This window comes from Lissotriton vulgaris, chromosome 4_1, assembly GCF_964263255.1.
Source record: "Lissotriton vulgaris chromosome 4_1, aLisVul1.2, whole genome shotgun sequence".
NCBI classification, from domain to species: Eukaryota; Metazoa; Chordata; class Amphibia; order Caudata; family Salamandridae; genus Lissotriton; species Lissotriton vulgaris.
Genome location: NC_141691.1, coordinates 683,684,319 through 683,711,996, shown reverse-complemented (window position 1 = coordinate 683,711,996; position 27,678 = coordinate 683,684,319). Strand labels below are relative to the sequence as shown.

Genomic DNA, 27,678 nt, shown 5'->3' with positions numbered 1-27,678 from the left:
GCGACCGTCATTTCTAGACGAATAAGACCATTACAACTTCGCTTTGAGTTTCTATTTAGTTGTGTCTGCAATACTCAGCAGGGGGAAATATTAGAAAAATAAAATGTGGAATGCATTGCAGAATGAGAGAATTGATGCTGAAACTCGGGTTTTACATATGGGTACGCTCCAGTACGCAGATGACACAGTAATTATGGACCATACCAGGGTAGGCCTCCAAAGAGCCTTAAACAGTCTTGCCACGTATAACAAGGAGAACGAGCTACATATTAATGTGAGCAAAACCAAGATAATAATCTTTGGCAAACATCCACACAAAATAAAAGCTTCATGGTCTCTGAGGGAACATCGAATCACCACGGCCCCATCCTACAACTATCTGGGCACATGGGTATCAGAGTGGGCCACTGCATTCAAACATCTGAAGACGCTTAAACCAAAAATTGACAAAATAATTACATCTCTAAGATGTCTAAGCCACGGCCTGGCCAGTCCCTGTGCAGATCCGATGCTGACAGTACTCAGGGCTAAATTGATCCCTGCCATCACGTACGGCCATATAGCCTATCCAGGGGCTTTTGAGAAAGTGGTCCAAGCGGCAAAGGTGAAAGCATACAAGATGGTGCTACGAGCCCCAAAACAGGCACGGAATAACAGGGTGAGACTGGAAATAGGCCTGAAACGTCCTGAACTGGTACTACTGGGGGAGTTGCTAAAATACTACATCAGAGTTCTGAAGTCGCCCGAAAACACCTTGAAGCACTCGCTAAAAAACATTTTTGGGGAAGCGGGCTCCCCATTGCAAGCCAAGGTGGAACTAGCCATTGATCTTCTGAAGATAGAGGGGCGGAGTCTGCATTTACACGAAATCCCACATTCCGCCTGGGCAAAAGCCATCAAGCGCCAAGTCCAGTCTATTTCCTTTGAGCTAGACCTTTCCTCGCTCCAGCCCAAACCGCTAACGTTGGCCTTGGACAAGTCCTACACTCCCGGTAAACCTCAACCATACTTACAAGACTCACTAACAATCGAAGCAAGACAAAAACTTCTGTTTATGCGCCTCTTGACCCATGTTGGGCACGCTCGGACGGAGCCACTGCCTGCCGACTTTGCAACTATCGCAGAGAATCCTGGCTACACTTGCTATGTTGCTGCACTAAGCTGGCCAGTGACCGACAGCGATTGCTACGTCCGGCACTACGCATCTTGGGCCACAGAACTTGCAGAGAGGGCTCGGATTGGTGTTTCTCTGAAACCACAACATGTTTATTAGCCAGGATAGGCAAGTTCATCCATCAAGTTAAAATGGCACTCAAAAACCAACTAGAGGATACCATCCCGAAGAGCCCTGTGACCCGCCGCCCTAAAGTTGGCAATCCACAGAAAACACAGGGAGTCGCCGAAAAGAAAATGGTCCCTTCAGTCAGAGGTATCCAACTGGGGCCGACTAAGGGTCCGATGAAGTCCACAGTGCAACTGAGGATGTCGAACTTTTACACGCCTGCCAGACTCTAGTATGCGAGGTCTCATGCTGACTCTAAAAACTTTAATTCTTTTTAATAATGTATAGTACCAGTGAACATAGTCAGTATCGAGACCACATAGCTGCACCAATGGTCCCTGACCGGTGTAGGTCGAGCATGGGGGGGAGCATTTTACTGTATTTTACCGTGTTTTATTTGAACCTAACTGCATTTTTTATACTGTAATGATTTTAAGTAATCGCACAGTTCATTAATAAACACTACATATGAAATAAGGTTCTAGGTCAAGGAGAATGATGTCTCCCAAAACATGTTCAACAGTAGAAGTAACAGGCTACATGCCATCAATCAATCAATCAATCAAAACATTTATAGAGCGCGCTACTCACCTGTGAGGGTCTCAAGGCGCTAGGGTGGGCGGGATGCAGCAGCTACTGATCAAACAGCCAGGTCTTAAGAAGTCTCCCGAAGGTCAGCAGGTCTTGGGTCTGTCGCAGGTGGATGGGAAGGGTGTTCCATGTTTTGGCGGTGAGGCGGGAGAAAGATCTGCCACCGGTGGTCGTTCAGCAGATGCGTGGGATGTTGGCGAGGGCGAGGTCAGTGGAGCGAAGCTGGCGGTTCAGGGTCTAGAAGGTTAGTTGTTTGTTGAGGTTTGCTGGTCCGGTGGTGTGGAGTGCTTTGTGGGTGTGGGTTAAGAGCTTGAAGGTGATCCTCTTGTTGACCGGAAGCCAGTGCAGATCTCTCAGGTGGGCGGTGATGTGACTGTGGTGAGGAATTTCGAGTATGAGGCGTGCAGAGGCGTTTTGTATGCGTTGGAGTCTTTTCTGGAGTTTGGCCGTGGTTCCCGCGTAGAGGGCGTTGCCATAGTCCAGCCTGCTGCTGACGAGGGCTTGGGTGACCGTCCGTCTGGTTTCGGAGGGGATCCATCTGTAGATCTTGCGGAGCATGCGAAGGATGTTGCAGCAGGAGGAGGAGACAGCGTTGACTGGCTGGGTCATGGAGAGCATTGAGTCCAGGATGAAACCCAGTTTGTGTGCATGGTTGGTGGGTGTCGGGCAGCTACCAACATGGCAGGCCACCAGGAGTCGTCTCATGCAGAGGGGGTGGAGCCGAGGAAGAGGACCTCTGTCTTGTCAGAGTTCAGTTTCAGATGGCTGGTCTTCATCCACTCTGCGACTTCCTTCATTCCCTTGTGGAGATTGGATTTGGCGGTGGCTGGGTCCTTGGTGAGGGAGACGATCAGCTGGGTGTCGTCGGCATACGAGATGATGTTGAGGTGGTGCAATCGAACGATGTTTGGCGAGTGGGGCCATATAGATGTTGAAAAGGGTCAGGCTGAGGGATGATCCTTGGGGTACGCCGCAGGTGATCGTGGTGGCTTCGGATCTGAATGGGGGGAGACAGACTCTCTGGGTTCTGCTGGTGAGGAAGAAGGTGATCCAGATCAGGGGTTATTCAGGGATCCGTGCATCGTGGAGGCGTGTGCATAGGGTGTGGTGGCAGACGGTATTGAAGGTGGCCGAGAGGTCCAGGAGGATGAGTGTCACAGTTTCACCATTATCCAGCAGGGTCCTGATGTTGTCGATGGCGGTGATGAGGGCGGTTTTGGTGCTGTGATTGCTGTGGAAGCTGGATTGTGAGATGTCCAGGATGTTGTTCTCCTCCAGGAAGTGGGTTAATTGTCTGTTGGTGGTCTTCTCAATGACTTTCGCTGGGAACGGGAGCAGGGAGATTACTCGGAAGATCTTGAGGTCCTTTGGGGCCGTCTTAGGTTTCTTGAGAAGGGCATTGATCTCGGCGTGTTTCCATCTCTCCGGAAAGGTGGCTATCTCGAAGGAGCTGTTGATGATCTTTCGGAGATTGGGTGCAATGATGGAGCTTGTTTTGTTGAAGATGTGGTGGGGACAGGGGTCGGAAGGAGAGCTGGAGTGGATGGTGTTCATGATTTTGATGGTGTCTTCGTCGTTGACGTGGTTCCAGGAGAGCAGTAGGTCATGTGTTTGGTGGGTGTTGAGTCAGGGGTGTCGGCGTCTGTCGTTGGGGTCTGGGTGTCGAAGCTGTTGTGGATGTCTGCGATCTTGCGGTGGAAGAAGGTGGCCAAGGAGTCGCAGAGCTCTTGCGACGGTGGGATGTCATTCGTGCTGGAGCTGGGGGAGGTGAGTTCTTTCACGATGCTGAAGAGCTCTTTGCTGTTGTGTGCGTTGTTGTCGATGCGTTCCTTGAAGAAGGTCCTTTTGGTGGATCTGATGAGTTGGTGGTGCTTGCGTCTGCCATCAGTAAAGGTAGACAAAAACTCACCTATGTACATTGAGATCAGTAAATATGTGAAAAGCATCAGGTTGTACTACACAGGTGCAGTGAGAGAAACAATGTGAAAGAAGGAAATGGTTCACCTGACACATTCGTCTTTACTAAACTGCAGTATCCGCGGCAGTCAGTTGGTTTTAACAAGAGATAAAAATACACAGTACACAGCACAGCTTCTTCTTTTCTTCGACGAACACCTATTGAGTTTTTTCTTTCAGTACTAGGGGAACTCACAAATGCTACTTTCAGAAAAAGATGCCCCATTTCAATAGGATTCAGGCTGTTCTCAATAACACATTCCCCGGGTATTGACTGTTTAAGGATAAGTAAGGAGGCGTATGCTGTTGCGGCATCTCCTCCTTCACTGACCCTTTTATGTAAGAAAGACTTTACTAAAATAAAAATGATTTGCTGATGCATCCTCGTAAAAGCTAAAACATTTTTTTTAAAAAAGACGTTTCCTTGACAGAAGCCCACCTGAACAGTTTTCACCCTCTCCAACGTGTCTTTTTCTCACATGCACATTCACAACCACCTGGGCATGTAGTCTCATAAAAACACAGACATGCATGCATTCATAGACACACCCACATTCAGGTCAATTCATTGAGTTTTTTGTTCACTGCCTTCACCGGAGAGCAAAGCAATTAACAAATGTAAAACAAACACTGCAAGTTATCGACAAGGAGATAAAAACACTAAATACAAATGTAAGGAGATCAAAAATTAAAACACGTTACAATTCGACACTGCAAAAGTTCATCATCTAATGTTTTTACAGTCTTCGAATAAGCATTCCTCACAAGCGTTTCCGTCAAACAAATTGCAGAGAGAAGAATGTAAAACATCTTAATAGTAAACGGACACCTCTAAAATACAGAAAAAAGATCCCCGGTTTATGCTCGTGCAACATTAATAAAAAAGTGTGAGGATTTTTCCATGGATAGGAAGGAGGAGCACTAACCATGAAGCCGAATGCGGTTAAGTTATGGAATCATTTTTATCATAACTAAAGCTCGCCTTGTGTGCCGTATTTTTATTTCGGATATTATTTCGAACACCGAACAGCAACCTATCACTTCAACTATTCACTAGTAAAATCTGTAATTCATATTAAAACATTTTCACGAATGTGAAATTCTCACCTTTTCCAGTTACTAATTCCACCGTGGAGACAGTGAGGGTTTGCAGCTGTAATTAGATAGCCCAACAGAGAACAGCTCCCAGGACTGTGGAGATTGCACATATAACCCTGCCTTCAATCATATTGCCTGCACCTCAGATTATCTCCTGACCCTACATATTTCACCCTCTCCTTTATTTATGTAGTGAAACCTGCCATAGGTTACTCCCTCCACTACATACCATGTCTTCAGTGGCACTTTAAGTTGATATATTTTCATTAGGCAACATATGTCTTATCGCCATTGTTTCATAAAATCTCTGCAGGCAATAAATATATTAAACGGGAACTGTGGCTATTAAATGTTAGAGCTAAGAACCATATTTTGAGTGCAGACCATACCTAAATAAACATATTGTGTTACTTCCAAATTTCCAAGAGAAGCTCAGCAATTTTTTGTCATCTAGAAAGTACTAAAATTATACTTTTCCAGATATTAATCATCAAACATTTTCGGAAAAGTAAGCAAATAATGTAATCCGCGATGCAAACTATTGGACTAAAGTTAAATATTATATCATACGCGGATAACACCCCCTTACATGTAAATTCACATGCGTGCACTTATGCTCATATTAATACAAATACACACTTAGACATGCATTTTCACAAACATGCACTGACATGCCAGCATACCCAAAACACCCACGCGTTCCAACAACACTCACAAATACACACAACTACCCTTACCCACACACCCACACCTATGCACTGATCCAAAAATGAGGGGCTCTTCTATGGTCCTGCCAAACAACCAAACGACTTCGGCAGGAGAGGCACCAATTATAAATGTGTTTAGCTTACAAATTGTATATAGACACATCTCACACTACAGTAGGTAATGACATGCTGAGATTAAAGAGTGAAACACAGACAAACACAAACAAATAGCTGAGTTGGCCACGCAGTTTTCCTACCCCCTTGCGTATTAAATTATGATGAAGAATGTAGGAGAGGGCGGGGCGAAGGATGCGGAAAAAGGCCAAAACTATATTAGTCTGTTTTCTACTTTTATTGGTTGGGTGCATTAAACCTTCAACTTGGGTGAGGCCGGCTGTTGTGTGCATACGGTTCAATTAATGCACACGCACGACTTTATGTGTATTACGCAGCTGACCAAATGCTATATATGTTGAGAATGTATTGATATTAAGCATTAGGAGAGACCTCTTTGTAGCTCTGAGGCCGGGAGATGCTTTCCTGAAACACCGAGGACCACTTAGAAGCACCTGCTCTTTTCATGACTCTGATTACACTGAAAGAAAACAAACAATGAAGTAACCTGATTTAAAGCCCAATTTACAGCAGCATAATTGCATTTGCAACGGGGAAGAACGAGAAGCTGCGCCTCAGAGCTAGATTCGATCGCTCTTTAGTGCCTGCGGGTGTTTCTGCTTCCAGAGTGAAGCCAGAGCAACCGGCAAAACTACTCACATGACCCTTACTAAGCAATACGTATCGCCCCCCACCCACCAAATGTGAAATTACCTAGGATTTACCACTCACTGCGGGTTTATGAGCATTATCAAGTAGGGGCCGTTTATGAGCCTGTAGTATATGGGCCACTACACCCCGTTCTATATGGGTCACTACACTCTGCATATCTGCATACATTGTTTATGCCATGGTGTTTATTCATATATATATTTGTTTTAAAAGAATGTATTCAATTTAAACTGGGGTGCAAGGGGTTAAATTAGACCTATGGAGAAAAACGACATTAAAGAGACCCTGAGACTGTTATCACCCAACTGTTATCAATGTTGCTTCCCTATGCGAAGTCATTGTACTATGCAATATGTGAGGGTCATATCAGAATTTTTCTTATGGCAACTTTGCTGTACTGTAGTAAGAATACGGCATTTGAGGTTTTTGAAGTTTTCACCATAGTAATACATGTATAAAAGTGCATTTATTAGTACAGTTGCTCTAAATTACATTTATTATCGGCCATGTGTGTGTGTATATATGTATGCATGCATTACCTATATATATATATATGTGATCAAGTCCCCTGGGAGGGGCGAAACGCCTAATGACTGCCACTGCATGTTTGGGAACAAATTAAACACAGTGGTCTAAATGAATGTTTTTGTGGTCCGAGCTCTTTCCTCGCGCATGCAGGAACATGGCGCTTTTCTGAAGGAGTGCTCTACTATATATATTTATATATATATATATTTATATATGGTCCAAAGTTTGCCACACAGGTCCGCCGAACGCTTGTGGGGTGGGCGCTCACATGACGCTTGCGGCCGCGCCAAATATCACCTCCATACTTCCCTGCAGCACAAGAAAGTTGAGCACACACAGGTTTACCGATGAGCTGCTCCTTTATTATGACCTTTTGCATGACGCGTTTCGCCGTTAAATCAGACTTCCTCAGATGCGGTCACAAAACAATTATTCTGCCGATCCACACATTTAAAACCACTAAGCCCCTCTACGATTGGTCGGAGCATAGCGTGCAGGTTCACTGGAAGACACGGACTCCGGGATCCAAGTCCATCTGGGAGCAGGCACTACAAGTCAGTACTAGCCCCAGTGGGCTGTGTCTACTCCTTATTCCAATGTCTGACAAGATCTCCAGTGTGGCGGTGAGTAGCTTTTCCAAACCTTCACCCCGCCGCTGTTATCCCGATCAACACCCGCAGGCACCTCCTCAGTAGAAAGCAACCTCCTGCTTAGTCGCAGTCCATACATTGATGGCAGGGCACAATCACAGGTAAGCGGTGGTTTGGCGTTTTAAAAGCACTTTTGAATGGTCCAAAGTTTGCCACACAGGTCTGCCGAACTGCTTGTGGGGTGGGCGCTCACATGACGCTTGCGGCCGTGCCAAATATCACCTCCATACTTCCATGCAGCACAAGAAAGTTGAGCACACGCAGGTTTCACAATGAGCTGAACCTCCTGCTGCATTACTGGTTGGGGGATGAAGTCCTCTTTGATGCTAAGGATCTTTGGGGGCCAATGACCTCTCCTGTTACCTCCAATAAGTCCCACACAGTGTGATTGCTGAGAGCTCATCCGTAGCCCCACCCCCTTTCTCAACCACTCTGCAGATGTGCTTCCTGGTGCACTACTGGTTGGGGGATAAAGTCCCCTTGGATGCTAAGGGTCTTTGGGGACCAAGAACCCCTTCTTTTTCATTCAGTAAGTCCCACACAGCAGGATTGCTGAGAGCTAGTGAGGGGCCCCACCCCTTTCTTCAGTAGTTAGGAAACAGAATTTTAAAAACCTTAGAAATTCATTGAAAAAAAACAGAGGTTGCAGGGATGTCATGAGTGATGTCACTGACCATGTCATGAGTGATGTAATATGTGACATCATCAGCAGTGCATTGCGGGCGCGCAAGTTATAGTTAGCTGAACTAACTATAACGATGAATTTCAAAGGTTTTGTATGAGTGAAATGTCCAGCTAACTATAACATGTGTGAAACCTATGTTTTTTTACTGAATTTGCAAGGTTTTTTAAATGCTAATTCCTAACTATAACATGTGTGAAACCTACGGTTTTTTCAGTGAATTTTAAAGGTTTTGTAAATGATAATTATTAAATGTATTAATTATTATATTTCTTTATTTTTATACTAATTTCTTACATTTTTATTATAAATATTTATATTTATTTTATTTTCTAAGTTATACTTCATATTCTTTATGTAAAATATTAACAGAACTACATTCCATTTTTTTTTATTAATTACACTTTTTTTACAATTTATTAAAATGTAATTCTATATAATTCCTTTTTCATTTTTTTGATACGCGATCGTACCATACTTTGTACGGTAAATCGTCCTCTGCGCAAACCCGCGCACACAATACGGATACGCTTTGATGTTGCGCGTCGCATCAACGCTTCCGTGTGTCATAATGTACGGCGTTCCGTACGCGCACGCCGCAAAAGTTTCTAATTATTCAAAAACATATATTTATGTATTGTATGTACATATTAAGGGAAGACATTATCTGGGATAATCATGAAACTAGTTTTTTCAACCTATAATAAGCGTATATTACTTTTAAAAGCAATTACGCAAATCACGTAAGTACGTCATTCACACTTGCATCGTAAGAGCACCGTAAATGCACCGTAAGCGTACGCAAAGACATGTGATTTAAAAAGAATAGATTAGATTGGTTCATAACACTTCCTATTCCAACTCTTGAAATACCCCTCCTATTTAAATCATTCTACTTTGACTTTCTAGGAAGAAGTATCTCTTCTCTGAAGCCTGTCAAATTAGAACGATGACAACACCTATGGACTCATCTTCCAGCCACTCCTCTGATGGAGAATTTGTTGCAGAAGCACCTCTGAGGAAGAAAAAAGAGGCGGTCATTTGGAAGTTTTTTACTTTCCGTGAAGGGGAAAAAAAGGTCAATGCACCTCTTGTGACCTGTAAAATTCTGCCAAACGACACTTTCCAGGGGCAATCCTGCAAAAAAATATTCATTTGGCACTGCAAGTATGGTGCGGCACGTGAAGACCTTGCACCCCAAAAAGTTTGCAAGAGCTGCAACACGGAGGTTGCAAGAGGACCCACCTGCTGCTGTAGCAACTACATCAAGTGCACCACCACCACCTGTGGGAAGCAGTCCACAACCACAGATCGAATATGATTTTGGTGAAGTTAAAATCCTCTGCATTTATTGTGACAAACTTTTATGTTACGGGGAACAGTCCATCGACCTTATAAAACGCAGGAAGCGTGAGCATGGCTGTCATCGTCTTTAGTTTTTTTTTCACATTCCGTTTTGTTCCTGTTTGACACTTTTTGGGTTCTAGTTCTATTGTTTTAGTTTTCAAAAAAAAAACTTGTAAAAAAAAAAAAAGAAAACTAAAAACACAAAAAATCAGTTATTTTCAGAACTACCTTCACTGGTCAAAGAAATAACTATATTTCTATGTTATTGTGTAAATGTTTGTCAGAATGAATGTAGTTAATAAATGAATGAAGGAATACATTACTACTGTATGGTGAATGTGAAAGTGCAGAACTATAAGGAAGTGCTACAGCATAAATGTATAAGGTATTTTTAGTATAGTGTAGTACTTCCGAAGCACTTGAATGTAACATATCCATATGAATATGTTACAAATCTAAGCTTCAATTTGCACGGCTGGTATAACTGCCTGGGTAAATTTGTATGTGTAAGCAACGGATTTACAACGCCCTTGTGCCTCTTTTACACATCTGATGCGTCACTTTTGTGATGCAGCGGTGGTGCAAAAGATGTGCCATGGTGTGTGGTATTCACACTTACATGCATATGGACCTAACATTCTTGTTGGTAGTCATTTGTTATACTACTACTTGCACTGTTTTTATTGATTTGGGAGTGAAGCGGTGCATATTAAAAGTTGTTTTCTCCCATCACTATCCAATTTTAGAGCAATTATTTTCTTTTCACTTTAACACTTTCACTTTTAGCACTGCTATTCAGTTCCCCACAAGACACACCCTTTCACATCTGAGTTAGTGTGTTTGGTATACCCTAGATTTGGTCAACAACATCTGCCGGTCTTTTGTGGTTTTCCAGTTCTCCAAATGAGCAAGAGATCCCAGATGATGAAGGGCGGTCTCGATGGTGGACTGATGGGAACTCGCTCACACTGATTGGCTTCCTTTCACAACTTCCTTTCCTTATTTATCAACACTTTGGTTGTTTTTCTGTTAGATACATAATTTAGTTGGCCTTCTGACTCACTGCTATTCATTGTTGGTTTCATGCATATGGAAGGTGCATCACATTGTAAAGCCCTGTGCCAGAAAGAGGCTTTCCTGCGCAGAGGCGGGGGGGGAAGGGGTGGAGGTGTTCTGGTGCAGGAACGCCTCCTAAAAGTGACTAAGTGAAATCTGTAAGATTTCATTCAGTCACTTTTACGCTTCTGCTGCATCAAAGCCCAGCATGTACTTGAAACAGGTGTAAGGATTGACACAACATTGGCATAGGGCCACAAGAGCACTGCTGCAGCTGCATTGTGTTTCCAATGCAAGTCAAGCAATGCGCCACCTTCACAACACAAATACATCACACATCTGTGCCGTTTTTTCCCCATAATACACCACATTGTAACTACAGTGCATCCATGGTGGTGATGTCACAGTGCACAATAACTGGCATATCTCTGGGGATGTACCACTTATTGTACATCTGCTGATTACTGTTTGAATGTAGTGAATGGATTACTACACACTGATTAATGAGTCACTACAAAACTATAACAGGTATGACAGAGTGTTTCATGCAAGTCTAAGGATAAAGACTGGGGAATTGAACATATAAAAGGTAAATTTGCAGGTTCATAGAACAGTGCATGCATAGTCTATTGGAGATTCAAGCAGTCCATGCCCTAAGGCCTACTTTGCACCAAGAGTACTTAGGTACTGACTGAATGATTACAATTCCGCAAGCAGAGTGTGTGGCTGAATGCACCACAGTGTATAGATAAGCACATACTGCTGTATGGTTCACTAAATACTGAAACAGTAGTATGATCGTGTTTGCTGGAAGGGTAAGGATACACACTGAGGAATTGAAGGAATAAAAGACAAGTTTGCTGGTGCATAGAACACTGCATGCACAGTCTATAGGGGTTTGAAGCTGTCTATGGCCTAAGGCCTGTTTAAATCCATGAGTATCTAGATAGTGAGTGGATGATTACAGTACTGCAAAGAAAGTGTCTCACTACATTTATTACAGCTTCAGTTTTACCACGGTACAATGGAAAAGAACATACTGCTGACTGGCTCACTACAATACTGAAACAGCAGTGTCAGAGTGTTTGGTAGAAGTCTAAGGATACAGACTGGGGAATTGAAGGGGTAAAAGACAAGTTTGCAGGTCCATAAAAGACAGCATGCATTGTCTATAGGGGTTTAAAGCAGTCAATGGTGTAAGGCCTACTTTGCTTAATGAATACTTAAGTACTGACTAGATGATCACAGTTCTGCAAAGTGCCTAACTAAATTTATAACAGCTTCAGTTTTACCTCAGTAAATTGATAAGCACATACTGCTGAATGACTCACTACAATACTGAAACAGTAGTGTCAGAGTGTTTAGTGGAAGTGTAAGGATACAGACTGGGGAATTGAAGGTATAAAACACAAGTTTGCAGGTGCATAGAAGACTGCATGTATAGTCCATAGGGATTTTAAGCAATCCATGCCCTCAGACCCACTTTGCATATTTTAAATCAATACAAAAATGTAAAGAATGTATAACTGAATCTATAAGTGCTTCACTTTTAGTACAATGAATACATTAGCAGATAGTGCTCAAACCTTTATTATTTTTAAACAATACATTTATTCTTCTAACATCTCACAATTTAACAGAGCTTCGAAAACAAGTTCATCAGGTATTTAATACACATCAATTCCCTTGTTAGCAGTTTCGGAATTAATTTGTTCTAAAATTTCAACATAATTTAATGCTTCCACAAAATCTGCATCAAAGCTTTTGTCTTCGAAATCACGTCTGCAGCATTAATTTCCCCTTCTTCACTCCCATTGCCTGTGACAGATACGATTAGTTCTTCAATTACAGTCAAGGTCATTTCCAAAATCTCCTCAGTATGGGTCCGTTCTCTTACCATAAATTTTCTCTTATGTTGTAGCGCCTTGTATAAAAATATAAACAGTTCATTTTATCAGTTTTCTTAATATATAACACAAAACTAGCGTTTTCAACTATTTTGGCCTAAAAGAAATATTATATAAATACCATTGTCTAATAACATTCCATTAGTATAGTTTTACTCCTTTCTAAAGTTATATAAATATAATTACTTATAAGGATATCCTGTTCTTAAGTTTTCTTACATTTTGAAACCAGTCACTCCTTATGACTATAGGAAAAGACTCAGGCTGTTATAGTAAAATGCAGTACTAAAAAAATTAGAATATGTCTATTCACCTTACCCATTCCAAAATAGTAAATGTGTTTTAGTAAAATGCAAGAGATACTATTGGTTGTCCAGAATAACACTGTTTATCTTTGCATATGTAGGTTCCATTATCACACTAGTTTTTGAATACTTCTTGTCTTTTCACACAAATAAATTCTTAAAGACCTATCCAGTACTCACCTTTTAACATAATTAGAAAGTAGTAATTCCTTATATAAGTCGGAAATACTCACAGCAACAGGTATAGAACACTGGCACATTCAGTATATAATTTTTTGAAATGTCTTTAAAAGATACAAACCATCTTTACACACTTATGTACTCCATCCATGTTTTGTTACTTCAGCTCAGTAGAAGCACATTCCATCGACCATTTTTAACAGTTAATTGTACTTACCTTAAGCATAATAAATAATAAAAACATTATATATTATAAAATTACCATCTGTGGAAGACACAACAAAATACAGTTACAATATATCGTTTACAACACAAAATAATTTGTAAAGTATTACATTTGCCTTTTTGCTGTTCTCAGAATATATTGAATTTCACTAGAAACAGTGAGTTCAATAGTACTCATCACATAACAGCAGGCAAAAAAAAGACAATCAATAAAATTATCTTTTAAAAAACCATTCAACATTCTCAATAACAATCTAAAAAATAGAAGTAAAACATATCTTAAATGTTTTTTTCTAAGAGCAATTTCTTACGTAAATATGACACATCTCAATCATAAAATAACAAAACATTATGATTAATTTTCATACACTGTAAATAATGTTACTTACAAATATATGCTGACAAAATATACAACAAAAAGTCCTTAATGGTTTCACATACTTTTCCGCACGGTCAAAAAGTATGCGTCAAATTCTTAGTTTGGAAATTGTTCGATAGTAATCCTGAGCGTCTGCCTCCCAGCCTTCTGATCTAAAACAACCAACATCATTTGCTCCATCCCCCAGTGCTCATCCCTCAGCCCGACGCTATTCAACATCTACATGGCCACCCTCACAGAAGTAGCCCACCATCACAACCTCAACAACATCTCCTACGCCAACAACACCCAGCTCATCCTCTTCCTCACCAAGAAGCCACATACCACCAAAAGCAACCTCCACAACACAATGAAGGACGTCACCAACTACATAAAGAGCAGCTCTTTAAACATGAACTCACACAAGATGAAGGTACTCATCCACAGACCCACCCCCTCAGCCTCGGACGACTCCTGCTAGCTGACTACACTGTGAACAGTACCAACACCTACCGACCATGTCCACAACCTAGGATTCATCCTTAACTCCTCCCTCCTCATGTGTAAGCAAGTCTACACCATCTCCTCGTACTGCTATAACATCCCCTCCACATGCTCCACAACATTTACAAGTGGATCCTAACCAAAAGAAGAAGAACAGTGACAAAGGCCCTCATCAGCAGCAGACTACACTGTGGCAAATCACTCTACACAGGAATTCCAGCCAAACACCTACAACAACTACAACAAATCCAAAAGACCTCCGCCTGAGTGATCATCAATGTCCCCTGCTGCAGCCACATCACCCACCACCTGATACACCTACACTGCCTCAACATCAACAAGAGGATCACCTTCAAGCTCCTCACCCTCACTTACAAAATACTCTACAACACCAGACTAACCTACCTTAACAGCAGTAATCCTGAAAGGCCAAATTTTGTTCATAACATTTTGGCTTTAATAATATTAGGTAAGAATTTGGTAATTTTTTAGGCAAACATTGTTTAAAAACCAATTGACCATCATTACAATGTATCCAACCTTTCAGACACTTTAAATAAACAGTGTTATGTCCAGATGTTGTAGAAGGTCCATCATGAAAAATAATTGCAACAGCTACAAAAGTTCTTCCTGATATTGAAACTTGACCAGCTACAACATTTTTAATTAAAGTTTTCAATTTTCTTCCATCAGCTCTACAACGTTGCAGCATTAAAATTACATCCTGTCCATATCTTTGTATAAATATTGTTGATGACATTTCTGATTTACATTGGCTACACTCCATGTTTTGACTTGCTCCTCTAATTAGATTGTTAAATGACACTGAGTCACAGTCAGGTAAGGTCAAATATATGAATCTTTCACTGTCAATGTTACTGCTACATGTAAACAAACAATTTTCACAGTCATTATGCAATTTCTAAGAAAGGCCAAAAAGGTATTCAATATCTATACCTTCATCTTCCAATACAACAAGCATATACATTAGAAATTCCTGACAATCTTGCTGAATATTCTGCGTAATTTGAGTAGAACCAGAACATATGTCCAAAAGATTTCGAATATCAGAAACACTTTGCATTTTACTTTTATCACTACTACATTTCTCATAAACAGAATACAACAACAAACAAAATCTTTTTTTCCTATTTTCAACAATTTGTTGTTGCAAACTTTCAAGAAAAAAAACATTATTAACTTCATTAGCATAGCAGTTGACACCAGAACTATTTTCAAATTGATAACCAACATTCTCTTCAACACTGTCCCTTTTCTTTTTGACTCCAATCACAACTTCATCTTGTTTTTTTTCTTTCTCTACAGCTTCACTACAGATATTCTCAAATCTTCTGGATATTGACCTAGATTGGGTGCATATTCTCTTCTTAACCTATTATACTCTTTCACACAACTTGCATCTGCACTAATCTTTGTCTCATCAAAATCAATCAAGTACAATCCAGATAAAGTTCTTACTTGAGACAAAGCAACATATGCCATACCCTCTTTAAACACAGTACTTCCAATATTCACTAAAGCACAATCTACACTTAAACCTTGAGATTTATGAATGGTCATCGTATACGCCAAAAAATAGGAAACTGTTTTCTGCGAACATACAAATCTTTTACAAGCAAAAACCGAGCTGAAAAATGACTAAATTGTTGTAATTCTTCAATTTCATCAAATTTGATTTTCAAAAATTCTATTCCATCTCTATTTACATAATTAACAAAATCAACAATTTTACCCATTGCTCCATTTACTAAACCTTTTTCCACATGCAAATTACGTCGTAAAATTACCCTACAGTTTACACATGCATATACATTCTTTTCTAAACCAGCAGTTTTACTTATCAATTTCTCTAAAGAATCCAATTTCCTCTTCAACTTTTCAATCAAAATAATAGTGATTCCTTCATGTTCTATTTTATCAATAGCTTCCAATTTTATAATTTGTTCATTTTCCAACTTTAACATTTCTTCATTGAATATAGAACATTCACACAGAGTTGGCATTAAGCAGATTACAGATTTGTTTTCTGCAATTCTCATGTATATTTTCTCTGGGACAATATTTTCATTTGGAAACAAATTGGAAAATAATCGTCTCTGTAAAGCTTGTTTGCCATGTTCAGTCACTTTTCCAATTCTTATATCTTGAAGAATAGTTCCATAATCAGCATCATTTGCCTGTCGCATATTTGTAATAAGTTCCTTATACTCAAATTATGTCCAAATGTTTACATTTCCAATGTTCCCCAAGGACTTTCTGGTATCTTCATGCCCCAGTGTTTTAAACACTGGTTATCCTTTTACAGGAGTAAGTTGTAGAAGAGCTCCAAAGACTATGACATGTTTTCCTCCGAATAATACGTCATACTCTGTTTTAAGAATTTGCTGCATTCTTAAATGCACAAAGGCAAGCATTAAGTTTGATACCATGCTTACCTCATCAATAACGAGAAGTTTCATTTTCCTCAAGACTCTTGAAACTTCACAACAAGCTTCTCCAGATAGCTTGTGGTATTCTAATTAGTTTTCATGCTCTACTGGTAGCATTAATAAACAATGTAAAGTAATTCCTTTAATATTGTGGGCTGCTAATCAAGCTGGAGCAGTGACAACACAAGACAAATGCGACTAAGTTATTTTCTGTAGAAAAGTTGTGATTACTTTAATTAAAAAACTTTTGCCTGTTCCAGCTTGTCCACTCACGTACATTCGGATAGGTTCAAATGATGAGCAAGAGTACTCTTTCTTCTCATGAAGTAATCCATGGTCAAACTGTTCTCTCACTTGCTCACATATTTCTTTCTGCTCAAGATTTAGTTGTTCTTCTAAGTTTCCTAAGTTTGGTACATCTTCTTGAGCTTGATACATTGCTGTTTCCACCGCTTCCATAGCAGTTGCTGCTTCATTTTGAACAATTAGTTCTCCTAGTGGGTCCTGACGGAGCAGAAGTTTGACTTTCTTGAGAACTGTCTCTAGCAATCTCAGCTGCAATTGTAGCTTCTTGCTCAATTTCGTTGTTCAACATTTTCACATAATTAGCAAAAACAGAACATTTTATACTACCTTTACTTGCGTTGAATGAATCTTCATAGCTCTGAAAAACACCAAGTAATTCCAATTCTGAACGCCACGGCTTGAAAAGTTGCAAAAGAGCTAAATAGTAAAATTCCGTTTTGTCAGGAGTTTCACAACTCAGTTGATTAATCAAATGTCCAAACATCCTTCAGAACCAACCACGGCATATATACCATTATTGATGTTTTCTATAATATTCCGTTTAAAAATATAGTTTTGAAGCACTTTATAGAGACACATGTTTTCAATATGATGACTTCTATTTGGATAATATGTATCCAACATATTTGTTTTTCACAATATCTGTATTTTTCTGGCTCTTTTTCAGCTAAATATTCAATTTCTTGTACAGATTTAAGTACTCGATTTCGTATTGCAGCAAGACCTAAACTCACCCAAATGATTCTTCTAGATTTGGAGTATAGACTAGCAGATGATAAGTGATCTGAACATTTATACGCTCCAATTTCTCGATGAGATAACATCTTCAAACTGTAACTATATCATTTCTTACTTAGACTCTTCTCGTGGGAAATCTCTTCCCACATTTCCTTCAATTCTGTCTTTTCTGATTTGGTTATGTATGGTGTTAAATATCGAGCAAAAGCAATGGAATTGTCTGCAACATATTGAATATCCATGTTAGCATTCCACATAGACAAAATGACCGGGTTGTAGTCATTTATGTATTTTGACTCTTCATTTCTTGTTAAGTTGTAGGTATTTTTTGGAGACTTTCTTGTGATAGTATGTCACAAAGATGACATAAAACTGTTCACTCTTCCTTTCGATATCACAGAACGTGGAAATCCAAAACAACATTTGGTGTAGAACTTGTCCTTAGATTTGTACGTTCGACAACAGTATTTCCCATGGCTTTGGAATCGTAAGACTTGTTGTCTTAAGTCCTTATCTTGTGTACGTTTGGGTATATCACATGTAGCATATTCTTCAGTAAAAGACAGCACAGTATCATCTGACTCAGTTCCAAATTTGGGAGCATCTTTGATCCATATTAGCATATGTATGTGAGGAGCACCTTTCGCTTGATACTCCTTTCTCCAAAAGAAATCCAGAACCTCTTCAAGCAAAGTATTTTTTTTATTGGTGATAAAAGACATCATAGCTTAGATTTTATGATTGAAATACCTGCATACATTAACTGGATCCAAAGAGCACAATTCTCCAGGTGTCTTGTATTCAATATTTAGTATATTTGGATTTGCCTCTCGAAGAAATTGAAGTAAATCATCCCAAGCATATTCAGCACAGCTTAGAGTAAGAAACCATGTAGGAGTTCCTAAGCTCCTTAGCATACATTTCAGTCCTCCATGACAATGGTACAAGTTCTCATTAGTACCATGCTGACAAGCCATGAGATTAATTACCTGAGATTCCAAAACATTATTTTTCTGCAGTACTTTATCCATAAATTCCTTTGCCGAAACATTTTGCAGATGTACACCTGTTTTCAATATATGGTTTACTGCATAAGAAAGTCCAGACAAATTACTCTCAAACAAAAGATGAAACAAATACGGAATACATTGTTGAAATCCTGGATCTTCTGCATATAATCTTGATGTCCGGTATTCAGATGCAGGAATCTGCACAGGTCGGTCATCATATCGTCCTCCTTTTCCTATGGGAAACAACTGAGGAAAACAACGAGCTTCCAAGCTTTTTTCCCATACACTAATGGGGATTCCTTTTGCTTCTTTCATTTGGAATAACTCTATAGTATTCCCCATCACTTCTTTAGAATGCAGAGGATGAACACTGTAATGTTCATAGATTTCTTCAGTTCTGGACACATCCGATTTTTCAATTTGTCCAGATGGCAAGTCACTATCTTCTTCTACAGTTATTTCTTCTTCTTTCACATACACATTTTTATAATATTGATTATTTTTTACCAGATACCATGTTGCCTTTTTCACTTTCCTAACATCCACTAATTCTTTTTTTTTTGGTGTCCTCATACGCCAAAGATATGCCCAGGGTCCACTTTGTCCGTACCATCCACTACGCAGCAGATGTATACCCTCACCTATCATGAACTCTGAAAATCTTAATCGATGCACTTTCCGCAAATACCCTCATACATGGACAGTGCAGTTCTTCTAACTTGCCAGCAATGGGACTGATCCTATGGGTATATTAATCTGCAAAAAGGCATAATCATTGGACGATTTGAGTCATTTCTATCACAGCTTATCCAGCCAGGCAATACAGGGCATCCAGAAATGCTTTTTCCTTTTCCAGTTTACTCTATCTAGGTTCATTGTATATTTAATTGCATTTATCCAATCTAAATAGGTTGGTGTGGTATCTTTTATCCAGGATTTACAAATTTCTCTACGAGCAAGTATAATCAAATATAGCGACAACTAACATCCACTAATTCTTGCCAGATTTTCTTACTCTTAGTAGGAGCGCCATTAAACAAGAATAACTAAAGGTTCAACCTCTACATTTTCTACACAAATTGTTTCAATATTTTTCTTTAAATCTAGAGGCAAATGTACAACTCTTCCCTTTAATCCTCTCTGTAAATCTGAATTTTCCTGTCTTAGCCTCCATACGAACAATAGCCTGAAATGGATGCACACATTGAATAAGAATAGACTCATAGGTATTTAAATCCATCAGTTCAGAAGGAATATTTACCAACTCAAGATTATTATGCGCAGCTCTAGCAGGCATTTTGTTCTCATCTAATTTGTTATAACAATATTAACAAATACGCTGATCAGAACCCAAATTAAAACAATTCTCTACCAACAAATAAGTTGCAAAATCCTTCCACTCATTATTATTTTCCTTTTCACTTTTTAAATACAAATCAACAGTCCTGGTCTGATTTTTATAATGAGTTCGTCAACAACAGATACAAGAATAATTTAGCCTTTCACCTGAAATCACCTTAAACTTTGTAATTTCTTGCTCAAAATTTTCTGTACTACAATGTTGTACATTCTCTTCTACATTTCCTTCTATTAACCCCTTGGCTGCTGGGGTAATTTTCCGGCTGTGCTGGGGGTCGGGGGGACGCGCACAGCGCCCCGGTGCAGTGCTCCTGCGCTCATGACGAGCTGAGCTCGTCACGTCCACACCCATTTCAATAGAACGTTCAGCACAGCAGGGGAATTATCCCTGCGTGCGAGTGTTCTAATGGCCATGACGAGCTCAGCTCGTCATGAGCACCAGAGCACTGTAGCTCATGACAAGCTGAGCTCGTCATGAGCATGCAAGGGGTTAATATCTCAATTTCTGCAGTCTTCCTCAGGACCAAAATAACTAACCTCAATTTCAACACAAACATTCATTACGTTTGATACAGATCCATGCAAAAGAGCACTGTTCAACTTTTTTAACATTAGTGCTGGACTTTTTGCATAATACAATCTTCTGACTAATTTCCTCATTTCAGAACGATGTACTGCTAACGTACTGAAATGGTGAAAAACACTTTGACATACTTTTTTAGAAAGACAAGCCGGAGAATGACCTTGCAAACCAGTATTTTCTCTCACTGTGCAATGGTCTAGTCCTTGCAACAGCTTAATCTTTTGTTTAACACTTTGCTTAGTATAGTTACGTAAGAAATTGCGTAAAAAATCAATAGATTCTTGCCTTTAACTACAAATACCACTACAATTCCAAGTGTGCACTGGAGCTTTACGACGTCTCCATAAAACTTCATCAGCTAACACCTCTTCTGCATTTCTAGGAACAATTTTCTCTTTCTCAATAGGACAACCATTTCTAACCTCATAAGCACGACCACCAGTGCCAACTGCATGCAACAAATCATTACTATGAAGATAACTTTCTTCATTAAAAAAAGGCTCAGAACTTGAACCATGTTTCCATTCACCCCAAAAAAATCACAAAAATGACTTCTGTTAATTACTCTTCTCCACCTACTTTTGGCCTTCATTAAATGGATTGGCTTATCTAGTGATCTAATTCTATTGATTACTAAAATAAACAGTTTTGTTTTGAATTCCAAAGCTTTCTCAACTACATTTTCTATACCTTTCTTCTTCTTATAAAATGCTGTTTTTTTTACATTCCTTAATTTCTTTAATTCAATTAGACACAACTCTATTATAAAACATTTTTTTCCTAATTTCCGTAAATAGTTTTTTTCTCCTTTTACTATACAATATTTTTTCAGCAGTTGATTTTCCATGATTGTTCTCTTTATTCTTCTTTTTCTTTTTCGTTGCAGATACACTACTAGTATTTTTCTCTTTGTGCACAGTACTCCTTTTTTGAGTTTTCATAGGCATAGTAAATTTTTTTCAGTATTGATAAACAGAATCTATTATAAAACATTACAAAAATAAATATACGAAATATTCTATTATATTACTTATAAGAAGAGAGGGAGGATTATGAGGACAAACGTGGGACGATGAAAATAAAAGGACTTACAACAAGAGAGGAAGGAGTATGAAACAAGGGAAAATATAATGAAAAAGGGGTGTATAAACAGACACTGCTATATAAGGGGATAAAGGGAGTATGAATAAACTGGAAAGTATGAATAGGTAAGGGAGAGTATGAAAAGAAAGATGGAAATATGAGGAGAGAAGAAAGAGTATAAGAAGAAAAAAGAGAGTGCGAAGACAGAGGGGGCACTATAAGAAGAGAGAGAAAGACTATAAAGAAAAAGAAGGAATATGTGAAAAGACGCGCAACTATAAGAGCAAAAAAGGAATACTAGCAAAGGACAGCGTGTATAAGGAGAGAGAGAACAGTACCAGAAGAGAGCACGGAAAATGTGAGGAAAAGTGGAGCATAAGGAAAAAAGGGGTGTGCAAGAACAGAGGATACAGTATGGGGAGAAAAGAAGGATTATAAACAAATGGAGGATTATGAAGAGTGAAAATTGTATGACGAAAGAGGCAGAAGTATGACAAGAGCAACAAATATAAAGAGAGAGGTCAGAATGAAAAGACTGAGAATAAGAGGAAAGTGCTGCAGAGTGTATGCAGGGAGTCAAGGAGAGAAGAGAGCAAACAATATGAACAGATTTAAGAAGTATAAACAGAGAGGACAGAAAATTAGAATAGAAAAGAAATATGAAGGAAAAGAGGAAAATATGAACACAGAGAGGAGTATAGGATAAAAGGGAATATAAGAAAAACGCAGTAGTATGAGGAGACATGGAGAAGTAAGAGTAGAGAGAGTAGAATATGAAAACACAGGGGAGTATAAGAACAGGGTGGAAAATGAGGAGAGGAATGTGACAATAAGAAAAGATGGCAATATTAGTAGAGAGTGCGAAGTATAAGAAAAGAGAGGAGAAATGTGAGTACAGAGACAAGAGTCTGAGAAGAAAAAGAAAAGTATGAGAAAACAATAGGGAGTACCTGCAAAGAACAGCGATAATTAGAAGAATCAGAGAATATAAGAACAGAAGAGTATATATGAAGAAAGAGGAAGGAATGTAAATAGACACAAATGTTGAGAAAAGACAAATATAAGGGAAGACTGAGCGTATAAGGAGAGAGGGAGTACTATGAGAAGCCAGTAAGGACTATGACGACAGTGGTGAATATAAAGACAAGAGAGAATATAAAGAGGAGGACAAAAATGCAAAAAGAGGAGCAAGTGTGAAAAAAAAGTATAAAAAGAGAGCAGAATATAAGAAAAAGAAGATAGTATAATGAGAGAGGAAGGAGTAAGACGAGACAGGAGGGAGTATGACAAGAGAGTGTAGAAAATATGCAAAAAGGGGCGAATATAATTCCTTAATGTACACAGATGAACAGTGTGATATTACCCAAAAAATTATAAGACCATGCATTTTACCAAAACACATTTACTACTGTAAAACGTTTAAAAAGGGGTGAATATTGGGCCATATTATCAAGCCTGGGTGGTAAAATTATCGCCGCTTTATCGGCAGGAAACTGCCGATAACGTGGCGATAATAAGCTTGATAATATGCTCTATTGACTTCTAATCGAAGCTCATGCTAAATGTGAAGGACATCTAACATGAGCTTCGATTGGAATTCCATAGAGCATATTATCATTCTCATTATCCCAATAGAAAAAGCAGCAATCATTTTATCGCCCAGGCTTGATAATATGCCCCATAATTCCTTAATGTACACACATGCCCAGTGTGATATTAGACAAAAAAATATGAGACCAGGCATTTTACCATTTACTGCTGAAAAACGTTTAATTGACTATACATATTCCATGTATATAATTACTACATTTCAGTGAACAACACTGACTAATTTTCCAAATACATATGCAATTTACTACATTATTTCTGCCACTATTACATCAAAAAAACTAACACAATAAAACAACAAAGATGAACAAGGGGCTTGTAAATCTGCTCAGCGTATATACAGAGGGAGAGAAACGAGAAAGAGGACAGAACAGGGAGTATCAAGAAAAAAATGAAATATGAAGAAAGAGGGAAGAAAATGAGGAGAAAGAAGGAATAAGAGGAGAGACAGGAAAATATAAAGACAACAAAGGGCAATATGAGCACAGAGAAAAAGAGAGTAGTACAGAGAGAGAGGAAGGAGTAAGAGGAGAGAGAAGGGAGTATAAAAAGAGAGGCTAGAAATTATGGAAAAAGGGACAAATATAATTCCTTAATGTACACAGACGCATAATGTGATATTAAACAAAAAAACACAACAGCATGCATTATAGCAAAACACATTTACTACTATGAAACGTTTAAAAAGGGACGAATATAATTCCTTAATGTACAAAGATGCACCACATACATTCCCATACAACTTATCAACTCACCTTTCAAATTGATTTGTAGATTAAGAAGAATGCCACTCACACAGTAGATATTCTTATACAGAATCTCTTTAGTTCAGTGTTTGCAGAAGAACAACGAAATGGAATACAACAAAAATGAAATGGAACATTTTCCCTCTCATTTTACACATACATACATGTAAATGACCAATTAAAATCCTTCACACATTAATTCAAAATGAAACGCACATTTCTAGTGCTTGAACTTTTGTACCCTTTCCAACTGACAAAACTTTCAACCCCTCCCCCATTCCACATTCTGCCAGTTACCATAGAAACACTTCAGGAAACACCTAACTGAGCACACAGGTAAAAAGTTCATCACACAGTTGCAAATTAAAACAGCAAGTGTGCTTGACTTGAGAATATACCAGCTTATCTTATGTAATGTTCCTTTCCATCAGTTTTTCATAACCAATAAAAATCAGGCTTTTAAAAAACAGAAACATGCATGCTAGCTCTGTGTAGAATGTTGTCAAACAACTAATCATTTATTTTCTTTTTTCAAAACTGCATGTTGTCCACCATTTTTTAAAAATCTTACTTTTCAAAATGCCATTTCATTTACAGAGACCATCAGAGTGCATCCAGACCTCTCTTCAAGATGCTTACAGTGTGGATTGTGGGACACAGCTATATTTTCTGGAGCCAAAGGTACGCAGAACAGAAAATAATTCACAAAGACCTACGTTTACCAAATGTAGACATTACATGGATTGGACAGAGAGGATTAAAGTGGCACCAATTGATGCCATTAGTGAAATCCTTTTTACATCTCCAACACCCTGACCTCGTAATTGTTTACTGTGGTGGCAATGACCTAGGCACTTTGACAGGGGTAGGTCAGGAAATGCTTATGAAGGACAACTTTGCACAATTGATGACACTTTTCCCCCAAACTGCCTTTGTCTATTCTAATATATGCCAAAGACAGAAATGGAACTGGTCCAACCACTATTGTCAACAGATTGAGAAAGCTAGGAAACATGTGAATAAATCTGTTTCTGCCTTTCTCCGAGACTATCGAATGGGGTCCATCTACCACAACAATCTACGTTTCAATATGCATGACATCTATAGGAGAGACGGTGTACATTTTACAGATGAGGGTAACAGACTCTTCCTCTTGAACTTTAGACTCTACATTGGTACCTACCTGTAGGTACTAAAATCTCCCAATAAACACAAGGGCTCTTTTTAGAGCGACCCAACATCTAAACACATACACTTCATAAATATCTGAAAAATATTCTTCTTTTTCTTCCTTCAGTACGCTTATGGGACGACTTCCATTCTTCGCACCGTAAGTCACCAATACGTGCTTGGTACGCGTACGATAAATCCACCATACAAAAATAGCCTTTTATCACAAATGTTTATAATCCCCGATGCCCCCATCCCACGGGGCTCAAATGTAACGTTGCAGACCGTGGGAAGAGCCCTAAGGCCTCCACGGTCCCAGGCGGCTCCCCACTTCCTGCGGGAGCCGGCATTGCTTTTCGTCACAGAGAGCAGCTTCCATGCTTCTATTCTTCTTTCAAAGATGATTTCAACAGCTGTGCATTTTATAAAATAATATAGTACTGCACGCTAAAGGAGAAAAGTCAGCACAATTATGATAGAATAGAAAATAGAAAAAAAATTCTTCTACTCTCAACAGCAGAGTACACAGTTTAATTTAAAAGCACCCTACCACAACTAGTTTTTGAAACGCATTGTACAATAAAATGCGTCAAAAAATAAGCTACATACATGGTGACTGTATTGTAACGTCACATAGAAAAAAGAAAGCCACTCTTACGCTACCAGGAAAACACAACAACAGTACAAGGCCCAAATTTCCATTGTAGTGATTTCTTAGTTGCAGGTCTAGTTGTCAGATCGACACACACTCCCTCATGGCTGGTATACACCCACACCACACCCATTCAACGTACCCGTCAATACACACGTGACTGTATGTATAAAAAAGACAGAGCGCACGTGTTGTACGCCATTTTAGAGTTGTTCCCAAAGCACCAAAAAAGGGGCCCACTACTTCATGGGTGGCCTCTTTGGTCACTGAGTTAGTGGTGCCAAAGCACTGAGCGGGTGAAGAACCTGCAAAAATGATGATGATGGGAGCACAAGTATGTCGTTAGCCATAGAGATATCAAGACTCGGCATCATATATGACACTTCTTTGTTGGAGATCGGGACTACATCATGAAGAAGGTGTCTTTTCCACGAAAAGGTGAGCAGTGAGACTTGAGTACGCATCGGAAGGAGTCATAGGGTTGTAGCTGTCTATATATAAAAATGAAACTTAGTATTTTAGACGAACGCACTCCTATATAGTGTATTAATTTACATGCATACATTTTTTTCCCAATAGCAGTAACGTTTTTATAATCGCTGAAATGTCCGGAATATTACCAATACAAACAGTTCATAGAAATATTACAATGAACGTGTGTAAAAGTGCGATGTTATCTAACTCCAAATGGCAGAGCCCGTCTGCGCCCATCCACGCCGGGCCAAGGGCCTCCCCCTGCCGGTTTCTCACAAGATTTGTGCCCCCCCCCCCACATTAACATATAAACAGGAGCATCTCAAAGCCTTAAACAAGCCCCTCCACAATTGTAAGATCATGGATTTAGACGGCTTAACCCGCTCCTCCTTCGTTTGTCCTACCTGCCCCTTTATGTTAAGAAAATATCCCCACTCATGGGTCCGTTCGGGACACAATAAAAATAATGCCCCCATATCCATTCGAGCAGCCCTCATCAATGTAGGATCATTGTCGAAACACAAATATGAAATAGCCTTCTTCATTGATAGATGGAAGCTAGATATCCTATTCTTAACGGAAACGTGGGGAGACCCTGCTTGCGGTCCAGATTTTGTTACTGCATCTCCAGAGGGCTTCTCTAATGTTAGGCTTGAGAGAACCCCTAAAAAAGGAGGAGGTCTCGCCATTATACATCGCAACAACCTCACACTGCGCATTGAACCCATCCCTACCACCACTTGCGAAGCAGTCAATTTTATCTTCGTAACTCCAGACTCAAATTCCTTTAAAGGTATTCTTCTTTACCGGCCCCCGGGTCCTCGAACTGCTTTCTTGTCCATCTTGGGCGGCCTCCTCTAGGCCCGTAGCAGGGGAAAACAACTTTGCCATCCTGGGAGATTTTACCTTTCATCTGGAAATCCAGGATAATCCAGATACTATGGCCCTTCTCTCAGAATGTGATGTGGTAGGACTTAGGCAATTGGTTTTATCCCGACACACTCCGCGGGACATACACTAGATGGCCTATATTCCAACCATAACCTACTCACCCTTGAAGATACTCTCCCCTTTACATGGACAGATCACTCTGCAGTCCTATTTTAAATCAAAACTAAGTCGACCCGCACGATGGCCAATAAACCCGACGCTCCCATACACTTTAAAGCATGGAAGAGTATCGATGTGGCCGAATTTAATTCTAAACTGCTCGCCTCCCAGATATCTGCTATACCTAATCCCGAACTGGCAGCCACTAACTACACTAACTGGATCCAGGATAAAGTCAATTTAACAGTGCCCACCAAACGATAATCGACTAATAGAGTCTCTCCTTC

General features: G+C 39.5%; 1 protein-coding gene and 1 long non-coding RNA gene across 3 annotated transcripts in view; one reads left to right on the top strand and one right to left on the bottom strand.

Annotated features, from left to right (window-relative positions):
• The window catches only part of LOC147722440 (aromatic-L-amino-acid decarboxylase-like), a 592,216-nt gene that overhangs the window by 179,264 nt on the left and 385,274 nt on the right, over window positions 1-27,678 (bottom strand). The gene's annotated exons all lie outside the window — the stretch shown is intronic.
• The window catches only part of LOC147722441 (uncharacterized), a 52,654-nt gene that overhangs the window by 596 nt on the left and 24,380 nt on the right, over window positions 1-27,678 (top strand). The window contains exon 2 of the long non-coding RNA XR_015309875.1: window positions 24,643-24,726. This is a non-coding gene — a long non-coding RNA (uncharacterized LOC147722441). The remainder of the gene's footprint in view (window positions 1-24,642; window positions 24,727-27,678) is intronic.